The 12,665-nt window shown below is 49.7% G+C and overlaps 1 pseudogene; it reads right to left on the bottom strand.

The window, feature by feature from the left end:
• Positions 1-9,011: 9,011 nt before the first annotated feature.
• Positions 9,012-12,062, bottom strand: LOC100355748 (T-cell surface glycoprotein CD3 delta chain-like; annotated as a pseudogene).
• Between the last annotated feature and the right edge of the window lie 603 nt (positions 12,063-12,665).

Raw genomic sequence — 12,665 nt, forward strand, 5'->3', positions numbered from 1 at the left:
GTAAAGAAAAGCCCTTTTTTTCCACATGAGATTGAAGAGTGGGAGGAGGAAGAAGGAGTGATGGAGGGAGTAGGAATGCAGGAAGAGATAGAAAGGCCAAGAACTGAAAGCAAGCAAAGGGGAGCTGTTTATAAAAAACCTGCTTGGGAGCAATACCAGGAACCAGACCAGGTGTTCCCTGTAATTCAAGATCAGCAAGGAAATAGGGGTTGGATGCCTCTTGATCACAAATTAAAGAATTGCAACAATCAGTACAACTGTATGGTCCCCATGCAAGTTTTACACAGGCAATCCTTGATAACATAGGACAGCAAGGCCTGATACCCGAGGATTGGAGGAACTTAGTAAAGGTGGTGTTAGGTGGGGGTGACTTCCTCTTATGGTTAGCTGCTTATAGAGAATTTGCTCGGGAATATTCAAAGCAGAATTACAGAGCAGGGAATCAAACATGGGATGAGGAAATGTTAAATGGAGAAGGGCAGCCGGCGCCATGGCTCACTAGGCTAATCCTCCGCCTAGCGGCGCCGGCACACCAGGTTCTAGTCCCGGTCAGGGCGCCGGATTCTGTCCCGGTTGCCCCTCTTCCAGGCCAGCTCTCTGCTGTGGCCAGGGAGTGCAGTGGAGGATGGCCCAGGTGCTTGGGCCCTGCACCCCATGGGAGACCAGGAAAAGCACCTGGCTCCTGGCTCCTGCCATCGGATCAGCGCAGTGCGCCGGCCTTGGCGGCCATTGGAGGGTGAACCAACGGCAAAAGGAAGACCTTTCTCTCTGTCTCTCTCTCTCACTGTCCACTCTGCCTGTCAAAAAAAAAAAAAAAAAAAAAAAAAAAAAGAAAAAGAAAAGAAAAAAAAAAGAAAATGGAGAAGGGCAATTTGCCAATCCCGATGATCAGGCCCGACTACCAACAGCTGTCCTTTTACAAGCAAGAGAGATAGCAAGAAGAGCCTGGAAGGTGGTACCCAGAAAAGGTGAGATAAGACACAGCTTGACTAAGATAGGTTCCGTAGAGCCCTGCACTTATGCTGACTTCGTGAACAGATTAATGGAAGCAGCGGGAAATATTTTTGAAACTGGAGGAAGCTATGCCCTTAATCAGAAGATTGGCGTATGAACAAGCAAATAAAATGTCACGAAGCTCTTAGACCATGGCAGCATAAGGACATCCCTACCTTTTTGAAAATCTGCAGGGATGTCATGGATGATGTGGCTTCTGGATCACATGCTGCAGTAGCAATGACCCAACAATTTAGACGAGATATAAGGGGATGAAAATGCTTTAAATGTGGTAGAGAAGGGCATTTAATGAGGGAATGTAGGGCGAAGTTTATAGCCCAAGATCAGCAGGGCATGGAGAACTCGAAAAGACCAGGCCTTTGCCCACGCTGTAGAAGAGGGAACCATTGGGTCAGTGAATGTTACCCTAAAATGCATAGGGCAGGCAATCCCTTGAGGGTGCCAAATGAGCCGGGCCCCATAAAAAGACCAGGTGTATATGGACAACAGCCAAAAAACCGAATGTGTGCCCCTGTACCCTGGGGCCAAAACAATCGGTGGGTGCTGCAGTCCAAGTATTTACTGCTCAGAGTTACGAGCCACTGGGTATTTAGTACTAACACCTCAAATGGGAGCACAAGCCATAGAGGTGATAGCAGAAACAATTTTGGCTGGGCAGAAGGGACTTGGAATAATTATAGGAAAGGCAACAAATGCTTTAAGAGGTCTAATGGTCATTACTGGGGTTGTCCAATTACCCTTTGATAAGTTAAAGGTGCTGCTACAATCCACAAAGGGCATTGTACAAATTAAGCCAGAAGAACCTGTGGCTCATATGCTGATTATGACTGGAGCACAGGATGTTCATGGGCCCCAAGGGGAGAAATTTGCAGCCTTATCCATGTCTTTAGCAGATCAACCCCTATGGACCTTAACCATTAGAGGAAAGTCGATTCAGGGCACAGATGTAAGTATAATTTTGGAAAATGATTGGCCGAAGTCATGGCCCCTTCAGCCAGGAGATAATACTTTAGTAGGCCTAGGTGCGGCCATGACACCATCAAGGAGTGCTCAGGTGCTTCGTTGGCAGGATCAAGAAGGGAACAAGGCAAATGTGCAACCTTATGTTAGTGCACTCCCCATCACATTATGGGGAAGAGACATTTTGGAACAAATGGGACTGACATTAACCAATGAGGACCAGTTAGAGAGTTCCCCAGGACGGCGTATTATGTATAAAAAGGGGTATCAGGAGAGAGGATTAGGCTCCAGAGGAGAAGGCAGAAGGGACCTAGCCCAGCCTAAAGGCGACTTTAAAAGACAGGACACGGGTTTTTCGTGGGGGCCACTGAGATGCAGCCGCTGCCATTGTCATGGCTGGACAACAAGCCAAAGTGGATACCACAGTGGCCCCTTACCCAGGAAAAGCTGGCTGCAGTAAATGATATAGTGTTACAACAATTAGAGGCAGGCCATTTGCAACCATCAACCTCCCCATGGAATATGCCAATATTTGTGATAAAGAAAAAATCAGGGAAATACTGGTTGTTGCATGATTTACGGGCTGTTAATCAGCAGATGCAACCCATGGGGGCATTACAACCCGGACTTCCGGTTCCTACTATGATCCCAAAGCATTGGCCATTAATAGTACTTGATCTGAAGGACTGCTTTTTTAGCATACCTTTACATGAACAAGACACTCAGATTTGCTTTCACCGTACCTTCCATTAATCATCAAGGTCCTGACAAAAGATATGAATGGAAAGTGCTTCCCCAAGGAATGACTAACAGTCCTGCCATATGCCAGCTATATGTTGACCAGGCAGTGGAGCCGGTTCGACAACAGTGCCCAGAAGTACAAATTTTACATTACATGGATGACCTGTTAATAACGGCTGAAAGTGAAAGTCACCTTATGGAAGCATATAAGCTGCTGCTATTATATTTGGAAAAAGTTGGGTTACAAGTAGCGCCAGAGAAGATACAAAAAGGGGAAGTAGTACAGTACTTAGGGCCTAAAGTAACTTCTGAAAAGGTGACTCCATTAGAATTTGAAATTGCAATAGAGGGGTTGCAGACCCTTAATGATTTCCAGAAATTATGTGGCAATTTAAATTGGTTGAGGCCCTATTGTAAATTAACCACCAAAGATATGATGCCATTATTTAATATTTTAGAGGGAGATGCCCAGCTTGATTCCCCTCATAGATTGACAAAAGAAGCCCGCTTGACGTTACAGAAAATCAAAAAACAAATTAAAGCAATGCAGATGGAAAGATGTGATTTACAACAAGCCCTATGTCGCTCCCCGTCTTCGTGGAGGAACGACACAGGACCCTGCGCTGTTCTTTTGTCTGCTCGGCCCTCCCCGGGTTTGCTGCTGGTTCTTCCCGGGTTGGCTACCGACCCTTCCACCTCCGTGGAAGGGCGGTTCCCCCTAGCCACTTTCCCCACTTCCGCGGGGGAGCGGCACACTGCCGGCCAGCCCTCTCGGGGGCTGCACAGGTGTTCCTTCAGATAGATGTTCCTGGTGCATGTTGTCTCTCTCCTCCTTTATAGTCCTCTTCCACCAATCCCAACTCTGCTACCCACACGCCAAGTACGCTGCTCTCCTCCAATCAGGAGCAGCTCCTGCAGCTTGTCAAGTTGGTGAGAGGCAGCTGGGTAGAAGCTGTTTGCTCCTCTCCTAGCGCCATATTGTGGGAGAGCAGATGCATAGAATAAGTCTTAATTCCAGTAACTTAGTCTAGTCCGAGTTATTCCCAGTTGCTCCCCACAGATCCCCCTTTCTTTTTATTTTTGGCATTGATACGCGCCTGTCTTCGGTGCCCCGCGGCACACACTCTGCTCTGCTTGCTAGAGTTGCCCACAGGTGCTTACAAGCCCTACCAATCAGGCAAACCGAATCCGGGTCCTCTCTTCGCCATGTTGTGAGGAGGTTTTTAGGCGTTGATGCGTGCCTGTGTTCAGTGCCCTGCAGTGCATGCTCTGCTCTGCTAGAACTGCCTGCAGGTGCTTACAAGCCCTACCAATCAGGCAAACCGAATCCAAGCCTTCTCATTGCCGTATTGTGGGGAGACTTATTGGTGTTGATAATGTGCCTGTCTTCGGTGACCTGCAGCCGCCCACAGGTGCTTATCGTCTTACTAATCAGGCAGACCGAATCCAAGCTCTCTCATTGCCGTGTTGTGGGGAGGCCTTATTTTTCTCTATTTCTCTATCTCCGGGCATCCCTATCTCTCCTATTTTACTTCTATCTGCCAGCATTCCTATTTCTCTCATTTTACTTCTATACTTCTATTTCTCTTATCCCCGCGGCTTCTCGGCGCCTCGCCCCACGGCGGCTTCATTTTCCCTAACATTTTTCTCTACCCGGTATGTTTCCCTAAGTTTTCTTCCAACAATATTCCCCTCTCATTTCTCCTGGCTTCTCCCCACAGTCTGTATCCAAGTCTATTTGTTCTAGCTTTCACTTTCGCTTTCGACCTTAGAGATTTCTCCCAGCTTCCCCTCGTAGTCCGTATCCGAGTCTATGCCTAGGCTTTCGATAGCTTCTTCTGGCACCTTTTCCGTCCGGCTTTTCCCTAGGCTCTTTGCTAGTCTCTCTCTCCGGTATTTTCCCACTTCTTCCCGTTTCTTCCCTCCTAGGTTTCCTATCCGAGTCACAGCACCATTATGTCGCTCCCCCTCTTCATGGAGGAATGACACAGGACCCTGCGCTATTCTTTTGTCTGCTCGGCCCTCCCCGGGTTTGCTGCTGGTTCTTCCCGGGTTGGCTACCATCCCTTCCACCTCCGTGGAAGGGCGGTTCCCCCTGCCACTTTCCCCACTTCCGCGGGGGAGCGGTACACTGCCGGCCAGCCCTCTCGGGGGCTGCACAGGTGTTCCTTCAGATAGATGTTCCTGGTGCATGTTGTCTCTCTCCTCCTTTATAGTCCTCTTCCACCAATCCCAACTCTGCTACCCACACGCCGAGTACGCTGCTCTCCTCCAATCAGGAGCAGCTCCTGCAGCTTGTCAAGTTGGTGAGAGGCAGCTGGGTAGAAGCTGTTTGCTCCTCTCCCAGCACCATATTGTGGGAGAGCAGATGCATAGAATAAGTCTTAATTCCAGTAACTTAGTCTAGTCCGAGTTACTCCCAGTTGCTCCCCACACCCTAGAAATATTAATTTTTATGGAACAGCTGTATCCCTTCGCAGTCATTTGGCAAGGAGGACCCTTGCTGTTCGTATACCCACATTCACATGTACCGCGTGTACTATACACCCAAGGTATTGCAGTGGCTGATTTGATACTAACAGCAATAAAAAAGGCAACAGAAATTGCAGGGAAGACTCCAAAGCGATGTGTAGTTTCCTTTGCTCAAGAGGCAATAGAAGACTTTACAAGGGAATGCTGGCAGTGGGCATACACAGTTCTCATTTTACAAATAGAGATTGACAATCACTACCCTCGCCATCCATTTGTTAACTTCTGCACACAGGTTTCAATAAAATGGGTGCAGAAGGTGCGAAGGGATCCAATTCAAGGGGCAGTTACCGTATTTACGGATGGAGCTAAAGGCGGAACAGGAGCAGCTATACTTGGCAATCAACGATATTTTATTTTAACAGCATCCCCTTCTCCACAACATGCAGAGTTAGCTATTATCGCGACAGTATTACGCAGAGAGAGCACCCATGAATATTGTCTGATAGCGCATATGTGGTGATGCAGTTCAGATGCTCGCTACACCGTGCCTTATTCTTAAATCCTCCTCAGTCTATTCTTATTTAAGCGAAATTCAGGGGTTATTAAATCAGAGAGAGCATGCTATTTACATAGGCCACATAAGAGCTCATTCTGATTTACCCGGCCCACTTACTCGAGGTAACATGATGGCTGATCATTATTCAAGATTCTCGCTTGCATGCACTGCTTTGGAACAAGCTAAAGAATATCACTCTAAATGGCATGTTAACACCCACACTTTAAGTTTTAAATTTAATATTCCCCGCAAGCAAGCAGAAGGTATCGTTAGGTCCTGTGAAAAGTGTGTTGTTGCCATAGTTCCAAAGATTCCTGCGGGAGCCAATCCCCGTGGCCTTAAACCAGGACATATCTGGCAGATGGACATTACACATATTCCTTCTTTTGGGCAACAAAGCTGTGTTCATGTCACTGTAGATACATATTCAGGCGTAGTTATGGCCACAGCTATGAATAAAGAAGGAGTACAACAAGTAATCCAACACTGCTTGCAGGCTTTTGCAGCCTGGGGAGTTCCTCATGTGATCAAAACGGATAACGGCCCAGCATATACATCAGCTCGTTTTGCTGCATTTTTTGAAAGAATTCGGAATCTCCCATATTACCGTTATTCCGTATAATCCACAAGGTCAGGCTGCAGTAGAACGCACTCATATTTAAAAAATTTAATAATTAAACAAAAAGGGGGAAGAGGGGAAATGGCCGCATCCAATAAGGATGCTTTGGCCTTAGCTCTTTATACAATTAATTTTTTGAACAAGAAGAAGAACGGCAAAACACCTGCACAAATGCATGCTCAATCAGCTGATAAGGAATCAATACAGTGGGTAATGTGGAAGGATTTACAGGATAACCAATGGAAAGGCCTGTTTCCCTTACTCAGAAGGATACGAGGCACCGTTTGTTTTTTTCCGCAGGGTGCGGCACAACCAATATGGACCCCCGAGAGAAGAATTCGCTTGGTGAACCTACCAGTGGAGGAGCTAGAAGAAAAAACTCCATTTTAGGAAGGAAACAATGAATAACCAATCCCTGGGATCCTTGGAATATGGGACATTTTCAACGAACCCTGAAGTACCATGATAAACAAAACAGTCAATAGCATGAAGATCACGCCGAACTTTATACAGGCTGCGAACGTGTAATGTTGAAGCTGCTTCAACAACAACGGCAGTCAGAGGTTGTCATCAAACAGGTGATGAGCATGTTGAACTGATAGTCAAAAGACGGGTAAGCACCTGCGGGCAACTCGGGCAGCCTAAAACAGAGGACAGGACATGCTTCCTGTATCCTTGATGGCGGGTGATCAGAGTGTGCGCCGCGGGGCAGGCACGTATCCACGCCTTAAAAAATAAAAAGAAGGGGGATCTGTGGGAGGCAGAATCCGTCTCCTGCGGGAGGCAAAGCCCGCCTCTCATAATATGGCGCTGATAAGGAGTAACCAGCTTTTACACAGCTGATCCATCTTGACTACTAGAAGCCGCAGAAGCCGATTCATCCTCTGAGTAGAAGACAACAGCATGCTCGACACGTGGACAGGCGGAGCACGGATTGGTGGAGAGGACTATAAAGGAGAAGAGAGACGGCACGGTGGGGTGGGTTGGTTGGAGAGTTCACGGGGAAGTTTGTTGCTTCGTTCTTTCTCATTTCTCTCTACTCATTCTTGCTTTGGGAGTTCGCTGTTTGCTCATTCTTACTTTACTATAGAAAAGACTTGTAAAAAGGGGAACAACAAGCGTCTGGTCCAGTGTGGCTCCTCTGCGTGCGGAGGAGCAGCATTTAGCACTGGCCCGAATGATACCTTCTATACAGGTGGAAAGAAGCGCTGAGTGGGGCTGAGGCGGAGACCCCTTCACAGCTGGTGATACTTATGCGCTAGGAAGGGCCACAAGCTGAGGCCAGCCTTTAGCACAGAGGGACTCTGTTTTGTTGTTTTTAAAGATTTATTTATTTTTGTATTTATTTTGTATTTATGAATTTTTAAAGATTTTATTTATTTATTAGACAGGTAGATTTTATTTATTTAGTTATTTATTTGACAGGTAGAGCCACAGATAGTGAGAGAGAGGTCTTCCCTCCGTTGGTTCACTCCCCAAATGGCTGCAACGGCTGGAGCTGCGCCAATCTGAAGCCAGGAGCCAGGTGCCCCTTCCTGGTCTCCCACGTAGGTGCAGGGGCCCAAGGACTTGGGCCATCTTCTACTGCTATCCCAGGCCACAGCAGAGAGCTGGACCGGAAGAGGAGCAACCAGGACTAGAACCGGTGCCCATATGGGATGCCGGCGCCACAGGCAGAGGAATAACCCAATGCAACACGGCGCCAGCCCCTAACTTGGAAATCAAAGTTCTACAGAGAGAGAAGGAGAGGCAAAGAGAGAGATCTTCCATCCGCTGGTTCACTCCACAGTTGGCCGCACAGCCAGAGCTGAGCCAATCCAAAGCCAGGAGTCAGGAGCTTTCTCCAGGTCTCCCAAGCGGGTGCAGAAGCCAAGGACTTGAGCCACCTTCTCTTGCTTTCCCAGGCTGTAAGCAGAGAGCTGGATTGTAAGAGGAGCAGCCAGGACACAAACCAGAGTCCATTTGGGATGTGGGTGCTGCAGGCCAGGGCTTTAACCCACTTCACCACAGCGCCAGCCCCCGACACAGAGGGACTTTGTAACACACACGCTCTGAAGCTTGGTGAGAAGTGATCCCCAGGGCCGCTTGATGTCTCTGCCACCCCCGCTCATGATGTCATGGAAAATTCTGTGTGGCTGGGCTCCAGAACACAGCAACCTATCCTCTGCCGTGGTGAGGCAGCCACAGCCTTAAAAGGGCCGTGACAAGGGACTAGAGTCACAACAGATAAACTCTCCATCACAGTGTCCATGCGGGGCAGAGGAAGGGAAGAAGCAAAGGAAGGACACAGGGACTCAGAGGGGCAAGGCCCCAGCCAAGTCAGGACAGGGGCCAGTGCTGTGGTGTAGTGGGCTAAGCCTCCGCCTGCAGTGCCAGCATCCCATATGGGTGCTGTTCATGTCCTGGCTGCCCCACTTCCAATCCAGCTCTCTGCTGTGGCCTGGGAAAGCAGTGGAAGATGGCCCAAGTGTTTGGGCCCCTGCATTCGCTTGGGAGACCTGAAAGAAGCTCCTGGCTCCTGGCTTTGGATCAGCACAGCTCCTGCCATTGCAGCCATTTGGGGAGTGAACCAGCGGATGGAAGACCTCTCACTGTTTCTCAAATAAATAAAGCTTAAAAAAAAAAAAAAAAAAGGCCAGGCACTTGCTGTGTGAAAGAGGACATTTTATTGGCTGAGCGATGAGGAAAATGTTGATAAATGATGTCTTCAGAAGCCCCAATCTCGTGTTCACGTGTTCCGAGCCCAGTTGCCTCCAATGTGGCTGTACTGAGCATCATCCCGATCTTGGAGGGTCTAAGAGATAAGAGGGGGAGACACAGAGGCAGGGTCAAAACCCTCCTGGGGAGAGCCAAGGCTGACCTCTCCAGACACCCCTGGAAATGAAGCCCCTACAGGACCCTTCCCACGTGCACCCAACACACCTGGTGTCAGCCTGCCCTTCCCCACTCACCCTCCTCCCAGGTCTGCCTCCGACCCCCCCTCCAGGCCCAGGGCTCACCTGATAGAGCTGGTCGTTCCTCAACAGAACTTGAATGTCTGCAGCTGGAAGAAGCAGGGGACATAGTCACCAAGGGCCTGGGAGGTGGGGACAGCAGGCCCCCTGTACAGTGCAGGGGGCCTGCAGCTGATCACAGCCCCCAGCTCAGGGAAACCCACAGGAGCAATTCTGGCTTGTGTTTTTTCAACAACCAGTTGTAGGAGTCTTCAGGGGATTGCAAAAGTGACTCCCAGATGAGATTGAGCTTCCCACCAGCCCCATTCCTTGGCTGATGAGTAAACTCATTGGTATGCATTCATGTGCACACACACACATACACACACACACTGCCCCTCCACTAACCCCCAGAGAGCCTTCCAGTCTCATGTCCAGAAAAGCAGTAGACTCCCAAAGCGAGGAGCAGAGTGGCAATGATATCAGTGATGACGATGCCAGCCAGGGTGGCCGAGTCCAGCTCCACACAGTTCTGGCACACTGTGGGGGAAGCAGGGAGGGAGGCGATGGAGAGGGTCTTCAAGGCCAGGCAATCATCTCTGCTTCCCAGGGCAGCCCTAGGATCTCTCATGCCCAGATCCAAGCTTCGGTAAGAACTCGGGACAAAGGCCTGCTGATGGCCTCGCTGCCGCTGTCTCTGCACTTCAACCCCAGGGTTCCCAGAGCAGAGCCAAGAAATCACCTTAGCTTTGTGGGACCTTAAACAAGGTGGTGGGTCCATCCTGTGTCCCAAACAAGATCCCTGCTGCTCTCTCTCCCACTCTGAGGCCCCCCAAATCCAGATAGTACTGTTACAAGAGGGACCCCAGTTCACAAATAGGATTGATTCACCACAGCCCACTCCAGCCAGAAAGCATCACACCCAGAGGCCCCTTCCTTTCCAACCCAAGGGTCCCGAAGGCACGTACTTCGATAATAGACTTGCAGCTCGGGGACTTTTTTGGCCGAATCACCTGCTGTTTCACACGAATACTTTCCTCATGGATCCAAGATGCGTTTTCCCAAGTTCAGTGTCATATTGTCTGCTAACAGTATTCCCTCTGTTCCCTCTATCCACTTGATGCTGGTATTGCAACTCAAAAACACACTGTCTTCCAGCTCCTCAATGGGTATGCAGTCGGGGCTCACTAAGGGAAGAAATACAACAGCTGAAGAAGCTCTGTGGCCGCACTGAACCCCTTGTCCTGTTCAGGCTCATACTTAAGGACCGCTTTCCCAGTCCAGGACAGCTTTTGGCTCCAGTGAGAGGGACAGAAGTCACAAGAGAAAGGCTTTGGGAAGCTCGCCATGAACTGCTGGGACCAGGGAGGACCCAAGGCTGCAGAGCAAGGAAATGACAGGTCTTGAGGGATTTGGGGCAAAAGAAAGAGCCATGGAGCTGGCTTGACCCAAGAACCTTCTTGGAACTGAGTTCAGACCACTGATTAGAAGTGGGAGGAGGAGCGGTGCTGTGGCATAACAGGTAATGCTGCCTCCTGTGATGCCGGCAGCCCATCTGGGTGTTGGTTTGTGTCCCTGCTGCTCCACTTCCAATCCAGCTCTCTGCCAATGGCTGAGGGAAATCAACAGAGGATTGGCCCAAGTGTTTGGACCCTAGTCATCCATGTGAGAGACCCGGATAAAGATCCTGACTCCTAGCATCAGCCTGGCCCAGCACTGGCCATTGTGGCCATCTGGGGAGTGAGCCACAGATGAAAGATCTCTCTCCCTGTGACTCTGACTTTTTTTTTTAAGATTTATTTATTTATTTGAAAGGCAGAGATACCGAGAGGCAGAGGCAGAGAGAGAGAGAGATCTTCCATTTGTTGGTCTACTCCCCAGATGGCTACAACGGCCAGAGCTGCGCTGATCTGAAGCCAGGAGACAGGAGCTTCTTTCGGGTCTCCCATGTGGGTGCAGGCACCCAAAGATTTGGGCCGTCTTCTACTGCTCTGCCAGGCCAGAGCCGTGGATCAGAAGTGGAGCAGTTGGGACTCCAACCGCACCCATATGGGATGCTGGCACTACAGGTGGTGGCTTTACCCACTATGCCATAGTGCTGGCCCCAGGACTTCCAGTTTTAAAAGCAGGCAAACTGGGATGACTTGGCATCCTACTGAGTATGCAATAACATACCCTTCCCCTCCTGATCGACCTAAAGTTCATTTTTCTTTTAAAACATTTGTGAGTGCTGGTTCCTGGCTCCATGTGGTAACACAATGATAGCCTCAATGGCCAGGAGTCCCAACCCAGAGTCCGTGTGCCCTAGACAGAGCAGTGCACACAACTCTGCTCCTCTAAGCAGCCCTTGGCTCAGGCATACACATACACTGAATCATTTCCTAGAGCTCCCTGGCTTATGGTCTTAGAGAGACACCAAAGTCAATACATGTTCCTAGCCAGAGTCGGTCAAAGACAAATGGCTGTTTCCCCACCCGTGTGCTCCACCCAGCCTTGCCCTCCTGACACCCTGGGGTGCCGGGTGAATTGCAGCCAGAGATGAGAACCACCTTCCCATGGTACTGTCCCTCTCAGTCCCTGCCCTGCAGAAGCCTCTTGTACCTTGAGGAAGAAGGATAACCAGTATGAAGCCAGCCAGAAGCCCGCCGTGTTCCATCTTCTGGGGGAATTCATCCAGTAGAGAGAGCCAGGTCACGGAACCATCAGCCAGAGTGAGAGCTGCCCTCCCCAGCTGACTGACGGAGACTGAGAGTGGGGGAGGAACTAGAAGACGCCTGCCTCTCTGCTGTCTGCCACAGGGATCGGGGCTGTCATCAGGGCTAGGAAGGAAGCAGGTGCAAACTGCTCTCTCCGATCAGGGGGCCTGGTGGGGAGGGGAAAGAAGGGAGAACAGAGAATGTGGACAAGCTTGCCTGGACTTCCAGGAAGTGACAGGGATTTGGGATCTTCAGCGAGGACTTCCAGGTGTCTACTGACAACGTGGCATTTACTCACCACTGAAAAACTGCCACCTCCCCACCTTGCTGAAGGAAGCAGTGGGCCTGTTGCATAAAGCTGGGTGCCTCCTGCTCCTGGTCTTTCTCAGGACCCTTGACCGGGCCACCTGAGATGCCAAATCAAGCAGCTTCTGGTCAGAGCAAGCCAGGCATTAGTGCCCTCCCGTCTCCACCCGCAGACTTCAATACTTGCCCCAATACTGCCTTCCCAAGAGTCCTGGGCCAGTCAGGGAATTCTTCAAAACTTCACTCACCCAGTATTAATAGGATTTGAACAAATTATTTGCATGGCTTCTGACACAGCGTATGTGCCCAATAAGAGGTAGTTATTATTAACAACATATCATTGGGGCAGGCATTGTGGCAGGTTAAGC

Source organism: Oryctolagus cuniculus, chromosome 1 (genome assembly GCF_964237555.1).
Source record: "Oryctolagus cuniculus chromosome 1, mOryCun1.1, whole genome shotgun sequence".
NCBI lineage: Eukaryota > Metazoa > Chordata > Mammalia > Lagomorpha > Leporidae > Oryctolagus > Oryctolagus cuniculus.